The following is a 10,884-nucleotide window of genomic DNA, read 5'->3' on the forward strand; positions in this document are numbered from 1 at the left end:
CGACAAAGACATCTTTAATGGGACGTATTCTTTGAATTCAGACACCAGTGTAGGCTTTAACGTTCTCATATCAGCAGCGATTGGTCTCGCAATCTGAACTAAGTCATCACTTGACTTTATTTTTGGGCTTCGAATCAGCTCTGCTCTCACTTTTCTCAGAAGCTCTACTCCCGCTGTTGTTCGAGACTCAAAGTAGGGCATCTGATCATTTGTGGAATTTCGCTCATCAAATGCTCCAAGGGGTCTGGTAGCTTAACGTCGATAAGTTTCGCTTCAACTCGGTCGCAGCTCTCGAGATCGGATAGAATCTTCCAATTTTCTCCAACAATTATTTGATAGTTGCATTCGACTGTTATAATGCATATCTTGCATCCCGGAATGATTCTGTTCCATGACTTATGTACAGAATCAAGACTGTACTCACGCATTTCATAAGCATCTGAAGCCGAAGTGATTAGCCAAATGCCGTAACCTAAATTGGCAGTATTCGCTTGCGTAGGAAGGTAAAATACTTCCGTGTCCCAAGTCTCCGCTGCTTTTAGGGTCGAACTAACGAAGAGGGTTGCCAGGCAAGAAGGATGATTCGTTTGGGTAGCGATAGTCTCATGGCATATTCGGTATCTAGCTGATCCTAGACATGCCTCAAACTGATCTTTTGAAAGTGTTACCGATTCCATTTGATCCTCTGATATGGCAAGATAGGGCGCTTCGATGACCCATCGGATTGCCATACGAGGTTCTGGCTGTGGCATCGGAACTATTTGCGCCTGGTACGTAGAAAAACAGTTTGTCGCGAGGTCAACGGAATGGCAAGTGTAAGAACTAGTCCTTCATCCAAAGTCACGACATCTCGAAGAAGTTTTGCGTCATAATATGATAATAAATCTGTTGGAGGTATGGCTAAGGACAATCTGCTACCACCTAAACACTGGTCAGCAGCGACAGATTTCAGTATAGCAGTAGAGACTCTTTGGGTACCAAATACATTGGTAAATGTTGTTGTAGTAACGTTGGGATGGCATTTAGGACATTCATCAGATACGTCTAGAGAGCTGTTCTATAGCTTTTGACGTCCGCATAGAGCATTGAGAGAAGAGAAGCTGCTGTGTCGAAGTTGAAATTGAGCTGTTGATTCGAGAACAGCATTTGGGCGCAGTCTCGTAGAATGTGAAAGTTGCCCTCGAAAACGTTAAATTGTTCCTCTATAATAGCCCAATTTTTGTTCTGTGTCTCTGTCATCTGCTTTTGTGTCTCTCTAATCTCTTTCAATTCATTCCCAACTAAGAAAAACTTTTCACCAGTTGCAGTTTTTATCTGCATTACGTAGTCCGTCAGTGATGAAGTGAAACTGTGTAGTCGATCAATATTAGCTGCATTCTCTTTAGCTCTGTCCTGGCATGATCCAAAAATTCCAGAGAGACCGCATCCGCCTCCATTTCCCATGAGGACACCAGAACCAAAGAGCCCTATTCCAGCCATAGCACCGACTGCGACATGTGCTCCTCGTTTAACTCGGTTGTTTGTTCCTCTGATTTCATCACTGTTTTGGAGAAAGGTTGAAGTTTCGTTTCGAATGAGTTGAACATCCAGACGCGACTTATTGACTTCTTTCTCTATCTTTGACATGATGAAGTTAACATTGAAAGATGAGGCATTTCCATTAAAACTGGATGAGAAATCAAGTGGGCAGTGGATAGATGGTAATTTCCACATGTCATTTAGGCGTCTGAGTAATGTATTCAACTCTGGTTTTAAGGAAAAGTTGTACGATGGAAATGGAACCATCAATTGAACTGGTACGATTTTTTCGGCCAGAAGAATTTTCGTTTCTTCTTTAAAAATTATTCCTTTTTCGAGTACATCTTCAAAATTGCGCTCTTCTGCTGTTTCAGCGGTATAAATACAGAATAAGATGAAATTAAGCATTAACGTGGCAAACTTCATCTTTCTAAACATGTGAATAATTATGAGTTTGTGTTTCAGGAATGGAGTTTTATGGCAACTGTTACAGGTTTTAGTATGAGAACAAATATACGCATGTTTGTAAAACATTATTTTCAGTAAACAGTACCGCCTGTGGCATTAGGTGTAGGAACTTTTAGGTGAGAGTCATGTATATTTGTAGTATAACAAATTCAGTTTAAATCTGTATCGCCGACTGTGGCGCTAGGTGTAAAAAACTGTTGTTGGTTTGCTACTTAATTCTGACAGTTCACACCTCGGTGCTCGGTTGTGAGTGGTGGAGGGACGTTACTTGTAATTGTGATAGTGTTAATGTTTTCTATTGTGCTTTTTATGAGGTGATAGTACAATAACTTGCTTCTTATGCTCAATTGTTGCAAAATTATGTGTCAGCCTCAATGCGTCGTAGTTTTTTTGCCAAGGTTAATGTTTCCAAAGTGTCAAAAAGGTGAAAATCTATTTCAGAGACGAAATGGATAGAACCCTTATGTTGAGAAGTATAAATTTTATCAAAAATGGCAAGAAGTTAGGAAAGGAGGCTGCCTTGACTTCGCAAGTGGACCGCGATTGTTGGGCGAAGCGGTTCAAGCGCTTTTATTTAAACGGTGAAGGCGCGTTAGAGTGGTGGGGAAAAAAGTTGCAACCGTTAAGAGCGTTGCGGAAGTGCTCGATGTTGCACATGTTAAGAACGGCATTCACCATGACCAGATAAAACCAATGGTGACGGCCTTAACAGCGGCAGGCCTATCTCTTCCACCTTACACCGGAGGCCTTCAACAAGCAGTAAAAGAGTAAGTTTGTTGTGCTCCCTTGCTTTTTTAGTGGCAACTAGGTTAGGCGATTACTAAAATGCGGTGTCTGATGTTTGTAGGTATAAACGATCTTGTCCAGCTTGTTACAAGGATAATCATCGATACGATAAGTTCCTTGTGACGAGTTTGAGTACACGTCGGCGACAAGACCTTTGTACCGCGCTAGATTTAGAATGGACGGCAAATCTTAGCGGGCACACAACGGATCCCTTTGTGCTGGGAACGCCGGATCTAGGTGTAAAGACAACAAAACTGGCCGATGAGTACGGCCTATGTATGTTTGCCAGTGTTTACTATTTGCTAACTGGCAAGATATCAAGTAAGAACAGTCTCTCAACTATTGTTTGACATCTTTGTGTGTTCCTATCGATCTCTTTTGTTTTTTGTTCTTAGAAACGAACGGTAAAGAAATGAAGAAAGCAAAGTGCTTTCGCTTGCGCCAAGCAAGTCGGCACAAAGTCATGCAAAATTTCAAGGCTTTCGAAAAATTGTGCCTTCATTGGCTTGATTATCAGATCAATCCGTTCGAAATTCACGATTCAATGAACGGCACGGGACCTGTGGGAGACCACTGGGTAATTGTTTAACTCAAACTTTCACAAAATTGCTTGGTCTAATTCCTTATCTTGGTCTCATTTAGTATTTGGCGTTGGCATATCTGATGGATGGAGACATCTGCGTCTACTTTGACTATGGCAACGATAATTCGGTCTGGGTCAGATACCCTCATAGTCTAGATTCACAGAACAACCACTCAGCCTTGCTTCTAGTGAACAAGCACATACCAGGGAGAGGGTATCATTGCGAACGTTTAATTGATGTGCCAAATGCCGAGTTAGTAAAAAATTCATCTTTTTCCATCTTTTTTTATGAAAATCAACGTTTTGTTTTTCTTTTTTTTTATTTCATCTCTTTTTTTGTTTTTAGCGTTGACAATGAGTTCCATTCTCGCCTAGTAAACGGCGAAATAGGTCCTCGAGCTGCAAAAAGGCTGCGGACCGATAAGGACTAAAAACTGGTTTAAACTTTTCAGAACTCATAAAAATTTCATTGTTGGCATTCATTTATTTCCAAGCAGTTGAGTAAAGAAATGTTTGAAACTCATTGGAAATTTGCGGTTACTGTAGTGTTTGACCTTAGGTATGAAATCTGATATTAATTATTTCAAATATTGTCATTTTTGAAAAACAAATTGTTATCTTAGTCATTTTCACGCCAAAATCCGCCGTCTGGGGTAGGTTTGGAAAAAATATGTCAAAAGTTTGCAAAAAGAGCATTTCCAATAAGTCAGAGATGACCAGAAAGGATGTTTGTCCCCCCTTTTAGGGGTCTGTAACCAATTTTTGAAATAGAAAATAGACATTTTTGATGATTTTTTTTTCAAGTTTGGTGACCTTAACTTTTTCGAAGTTTCTTGAAGTAAGAAAACAAGACGTCCATATGAAAAGTGCACCAATCGAAACAACGAATGTGTTGCACTGCTTTGCACTTTCTTTTTCTACTGGAAAACTTTTTTTAATGAAAATGTGTAATTCAATTGATAAGGAAGCCAATTTTTGCAAAAAAAAATTTGCAAACATGAGGCCAATGCAGTCCTGCAGAATAATCAGATTGCTGTATAGCAAGTTTTTTAATGTTTTTGTCTTTTATCTGATGTTTCAAAGTAGATAAACATGCTGCTAGAGATGGGTAACTTGTTTGTTCGAATGCTGAAATTTTGGCTATCAAATTGAACACAGTCCGGTTTTGATGTTGTCAAAAACAGAAATAACAGATCCTATTGAACACTGACTTGTTAGGTGATATAGGTTGCTGTGGTTTAAATTAATATTCATTTGCTTTAACTTGTCTAATAAATTATCAAAAGATGTAGTTTGGACTACAGTGTCATCAAATTGTTCAACGCTTGATTTGTGATAAAAAACTCTCAGATGACTTGCTTGTATATTATTAATATTACTGGAATTGGTTTGTTCTTTGGCTTTTCTGATTCTAGATCTGCAACCAACAGCTAGTTTTGTTATTGGTGAAACTTCCTTTGATGACGTTGTTCTAGGAGTCGAAGTACTGGGTCCAGGTGCTTCAGTTTCACCTAATTGTTGATTTTTCACTTCTTTGCTTCTTTTGATGTCACGTTTTGTCGCTCTTGATTCAGCTGCATCAGGAGTTTTGATTAGACGTTCCATGTTTTTTTCTATACGACTGCTTAATATTACCTTGTTTTTCCGACTTTTTTAAATGCGAATGTGGAATCAACATCTTCCCATCTATTGTACGAATCATGTTCGGGTGATCTTTAGAAGGTGGTGGAGAACTTGTTCCTTTTTTGAATTGTACTTTTCGTGATTGAGTCTTTGATTGTCTTTCTTTGTCTTCAAATAAATTGCGTCCTGTTTCACGCTTAATTGTTATTGGTGTTTCTGTTTGCTCGCACTCATCGGACTGTGACTCCTCTTGCGTATTGGCGGGCTCTGTCGTGGTTTGCTGTGGCTCTCTGTCTGCGTTTTGGCCGTTGAACTGTTCAAATTGTTGTTTCACTTTCGTTATTTAGTTCTGGGAAATATGGAAGTTCAGCAAAGTTGTCTACGACTTCGTCATTTTCTATTGGAATGCTGGCCATCTGCTCTCCTTGTAGGTTGCCCGCGTCTTCTGCCGGTTGAAAAGGCTGAGCAGGGACATGGGGAACTATTGGAGCTACAGCAGGTGCAGGCAGTGCTCCTGCTGCAGCTATTGGGAAAGAGAGTGTGACTGTTGCTCTGTTTGATCTTCTTGATTTTCTTGTGGCACGTCGTCAATAAAGTGGTGTTCAAGCAGTTTTGGAATTTGTTCATCGAACAATTCTGGTTATAGTCTGTTTTTTCCCAAAAGAGGATCAGGAACGAATTTGTCCGGATCAATGTCATCAAGACCTGATGGCTTCACGTTTAGTGTATAGGGTCTAAGTCTTATACGGTGTACGCATTGTGCGAACAAAGTGCCAACCTTCCGAATCAGGTAGTTTGAATTTGTGAGTACTCTCTCAATTCGATACAACGGCAGCCAAACAGTCATTGATTTATATCCAAAGTCAGATTGATTCATGAGCTTTGGGTCAAGTAGCAGGCAAAACTAATTAAGTGCTAGAGGGCTTGAAAGTGCTCTTTCGTCATATTATGTTCGATACTTGTGATAAGAGTGTATTAATTTTGACTTATTCTCGGCGAATTTTTGCTGCATAGCATCTTGCAATTGGATAACAAAGTCAGATTTCGGATCAAGATTTTTCAAATTTTTATTGTTGAACCTTACATCCAAGGGTTTAATCGGTTCACGACCGTGAAAAATTGATGTGGGTGCGCAAACTATTGACGAATAATATGAGGTATTATGAATGTAGGTTGCTAGAGGCACATATTTGTGCCAGTTGGACCATTGTTCATTCGTATTGAGTTTAAGAATTCTTTTCAGCGCTCCGTGTGCTCTCTCAACAACACCTACAGATTGCGCGTGATTAAGTGTGGCGTGTTTAAGCTTTACTTCAAGCAAATGTGCTAACTCGTGCATTAGATCGGATACGAAACTACTGCCTAAGTCTGACAAAATTGTATGTGGTATATAACTGTGTTGGAAAAATATTGATGTGAGCTCTTGTGCTACTCTTTGTGCGCTTACAATAGTGAGTGGTACAGCAAAAAGGTATTTCGAAAAAAAATCAATACCAGTCAAAGCATACTAATAAACAGTTCCACAAAGTAGACCGACTAGGTCGATTTGAAGCGTGTCCCCGGGAAAGGACCGTAGTGATGATAAGGGTTGCAAAAATGTTCTTATCGCTTTATTGGAAATGAGTTTTGTCTGTATACATGTTAGGCAATTTTTGACAGCATTTAGAAGATATTCTGTATATCCAGGAAAATAAAATCTTTTTCTGAACTCAAAGGCAGTTCTAACTACTCCTATGTGTCCAGCAATTTTCGAATTATGCAATCTATAGATTACCTCTTTCCAAAGGTGTTTAGGCAGGCAGTACTGGTACTGGTTGTACAGAACTTTGCCAGTGTCATCAAAAAACTGTCGATACAGAACATCATTTTCAATTGTTAGTCTATTGAATTGCTTAGCGTATTTTTTGAGTGCGAATGATGCGTACTTGATATCCTCAACAGTGTTATTTTGTTTCCAAAAGATAACACGCTTTATAACTTCATCTAATGACTGCTCATGTTTAAGGTCGATAGGATTCAAGCGTTCAGTCAAGTCGTGCAAAAAATCGGCAGGATCATGCACCAAAACTGCATTGAGTTCTGGAATTTTTGGTTTCAAACGAATGAAAGTTTGTATTTCATCGTCGTCGGTTTTTGAACTTTGCTCCTCAATTTGTCTTAAAATTCCATCTGGTATTCCAGATTGCTTCAACTTATCAAGCATTTCAATGCTGACGTTTGCTTTTTGTTCAAGTAAACACTCGATATTTGCCAATGAACTGAGTGATACGTCAGGCGTTTTGGCTGTTGACTCTATTTCTATCTATCTAATTGGCATTCTATCCGTCATTCTATTGGCATTCTATGAAACTTTAGTTTCATTGTTTGCGATGGGTCAGTTTGCGACCTCGAAAGGAAATCGGCAGCGTAATTTGCTCTGCCAGTAATTTGAGCGATAACAAGGTTGTATGACAAAACACGGTCAAGAAAATTCCATAGCGACGGTGGAATACTTTTTGCTTGAAAAAATTGGGTTAAACTTTTGTTGTCAGTAAGGACTATTACAGCTTTTTCCGTACCCCAAAGATAATGAGAAAAATGCTCAAGAGCAAAATAAAGTGCAAGAAATTCCTTATAGTAGACTGAGAATTTAAGCTGAGCGTTACTGAACAGTTTTGAACCAAACGCCACTGGCGCATAAGTTTTTCTGTTTTCATTTTTGTTGTTTTTAACATAATCCTCAATCATCAGTACAAAACCGGGGCCAAAATAACCGGCATCGCAGAGTAGAACATACTGCAATCCTGGTTTAGCTAATCTTAACGTTAAATCAGTTGCATTTACAAGATCGGTTTTGACTAGTTCAAGATGTTTTTCGTGTTCCTCTGTTAAGACAGGTTCAACATCCTTTCTCAGTAGCTTGTAGAAGGGCATGAGTTTATCTCCCAAGTTGGGTATAAAATCACGCCAAAACTGGACAAAACCAACTAAACGCTTTACCTGTTTTGGTGTTCGGGGTAACTTGATTGTTTTGAGAAACTTTTCGATTCTTTTGGATTCTGGTTGTATACCTTCTGGTGTTATAACTTTTCCAAGAAACTTGACTTTTTGCGTGGCAAATGTACATTTATTTGGTGAAAGTTTAAGACCTGATGTTCTTATGCATTCAAATATTTTTCTAAGACTTGGAATCAATTCCAACTCATCAAAATTTTTTACTGCGCTTCCTATGTCATCCATATACTGAGTGCAGATGTTTGCTGCAAGACAAGCATCTAAATAGTGCCTGATAAATGAACTGAATCCTGTTACGGACTTGCTTAGACCTTGTGCTAAACACTTGTATACATAGGAGCGAGAAGAAAAACTAAAGGCTAAAAGTTGGACTGAAAGATCATCCGCCATTTGAACACAGTGGTATGCCTGCGAACAATCAAGTTTTGTAAATAAGGATTTTCCTGCAAAAGGATTTGAAGCTTCGCTCATGTTTGAGATTGGAAAATTACTATTGAAATAGTCATTTCTTAACAGATGATTGATACGCCTTAAGTCAATAAGAATTCTCAGTTTGCCAGAATCTTTGCGTTGCGCAAATATTGGACTACTGTACTTTGAATGTGATAAGGTCGTGATCAAATTATAGTAGTGCACCAATGCAAGTTCTACTGTGAGCTCATCTCTCAGGTGTAATGGCGTTTGTGGACTTTGAACATAAACAGGAAGGTTATGCTCAGGTGTTAGTTTGATCTTTAACTCTGTGTTATAACCTACATCGAAACGGTGTTTAGCAAATATATCTGAAAATTTCACTCGTAACTTTTCTACCTGACATTTTTGCTCAAAGGTTAAAACAGAATTTTGCCAACCGAACTGTTCAAGAAAAAGGTCACAATATTTTGCGTTATTCTTGGGGTCAATTTTTTCAAGATTTTGAAAGTGCAGAATTTGATCATAAATATCACGCTGCAAAGGAGACAATTTGCTGAGATTGTCACAGGTTTCAGTGGTCGGAAACCAAAGTTTTTCATATTCTGGTTTTAGTCTGGTTTGGTTCAGAGGCTGAAAGTTTTTTGTTTGAACAAGTTGATTAATTTCAGCTTCCAAGTTTTCATGACTTTTCATTTTTGCAAAGCAATAAGCTGGGGGTCTACATTAACTAGCCTTTCTGTTTGTTTTTCATTCAAATTTTCAAAAAAGGCGACTTTTGAATCAACACATAGGGTTATTTTGTGGTCAGTGATAGTAAGTGCTGAAATGAAAACTCTACTTTTTTCATCTAATGTGCTCAAGGATGATGTTAGAGCTATTTCCGTTTTGTTTTCAAACTGAGTGCAAGGTATTATTACTCCACTGCAATTTTCTAAATCAGGAAAGCTCTTATCGAGATAACATTCAAGCAATTGATGTGAATTGGGCTGTAGTTCGTGTTTTTTTACTCAGTATTAGGGGAATTTTCTTCAGTTTTTTAGATGTTTGCCTCTTTTTATCTTTTGGCTTTATTTCATTAAGTTGTATTGTCATTTCAGGTAGTTCTAATAAATTATAAGCCGGACTAATGTCGATAAAATTTTTCTTGAAGAAAAGGTTTCCTAAAAAGACGGTATTCATTGTTGGAAGTACTAAAAAACTATCACTGAAATGATGATTGCCAATTGTAAATTTTACTTTGGCTTGCTGTTTTACTATAACTGGGGCACTTGAAGCTAACTTAACAGTGTTATAAGTGGGAGTTTCTACCTCAAAACAAATTTGTTTTTCCTCGAACTCATTTAATAAGGATAATGGGATAGCGTTTGAGCAAGATCCTGAGTCAAGTAAAGCTCTTCGGCGAAGACTATTATCAAATTTTATTCTAACATAGGAGAGAGTTTCTCCTTTTAGAGGGATTACTTCGCAAATATTATTCTCAATCTGCATGTCTGGCTCTAGTGAAGTATTTACATGTAAAGATTTATTTGATGAGCTGGTATCTAATGGAGCTTGTGGCTTATCTAGTTTTTTGAAGACCGTTGGAACGGAAAATTTGTTCCACCTCTGCGTCCACGTGATCGCATTGAGCAATTAGTTGCCAAATGATTTGGATAACCGCAGATATGGCAAATGATTTGGGCATATTGAGTAACAGGAACATGTGTTTCCTCAATTGGTTGAAAAACTTGAAAAACTGGGTGCTCATTACTTGCTGTTTGTTGTTCTTGGATCGGTTGAAAGTTTTGCGGCGTTGTCGGCGCAAACTGTGGAGCATTAGGAGTATATTGGAAATTATTTTGAGCAGGGAATGAGATCTGGTAGTTGAAGTTATTGAAACCTCTGTATCCTCTCGATCTGCCATAGCCGCGAAAACTTCCTCGACTTCGGTAGTTTGAGTTGCTATATGAACCTCTTTGTCCACGGTTTGAGCCTCTAAAACCATTTCCCCGGAACCGATTTCCAAAAATCTGACTGTGAAAATTTTTGCTCATCGAAACGTTTATTTTGCTCCTCGACTTGCTTACTCGAAGCGCTCATTCTATTTTCCATAGATTCCTGCGTTTGGCTAAGTTTTGATAAAGCATTTATCAAATTCTGAAATTGTTGGATTCAATTCGTTAAATGCTCCGCCAATATAGTCCTCTTTTTTGCATAGGTCGTGTATAGTCAATTGCTTTCTAGCCAAGAGGTATAAATTCTCAACTGTTGTGTTGTCTGGTTGTTCCAACAATTTTGCTCTAAGCCTGCTAGGCATACATTTTTTGAAAAAGCGCTTCGTCTGATTTTGTCTCTCTTGTTGTGCAAAACGTAAATTCTCATCATTTCTAGCATCTAAGGCATCTTGAGCCTCCTGATCCGCTCCGGGTGGATACGCCTCGGGTATGGGATCAGGATAAGCTTTCAAAGTCATATTTTGCAAGGACACAAGAAAGTTTTCTGCTGAATCAGTTTTTGGG

Source organism: Convolutriloba macropyga, chromosome 8 (assembly GCF_964194025.1).
Source record: "Convolutriloba macropyga chromosome 8, txConMacr16.3, whole genome shotgun sequence".
NCBI classification, from domain to species: Eukaryota; Metazoa; Xenacoelomorpha; order Acoela; family Convolutidae; genus Convolutriloba; species Convolutriloba macropyga.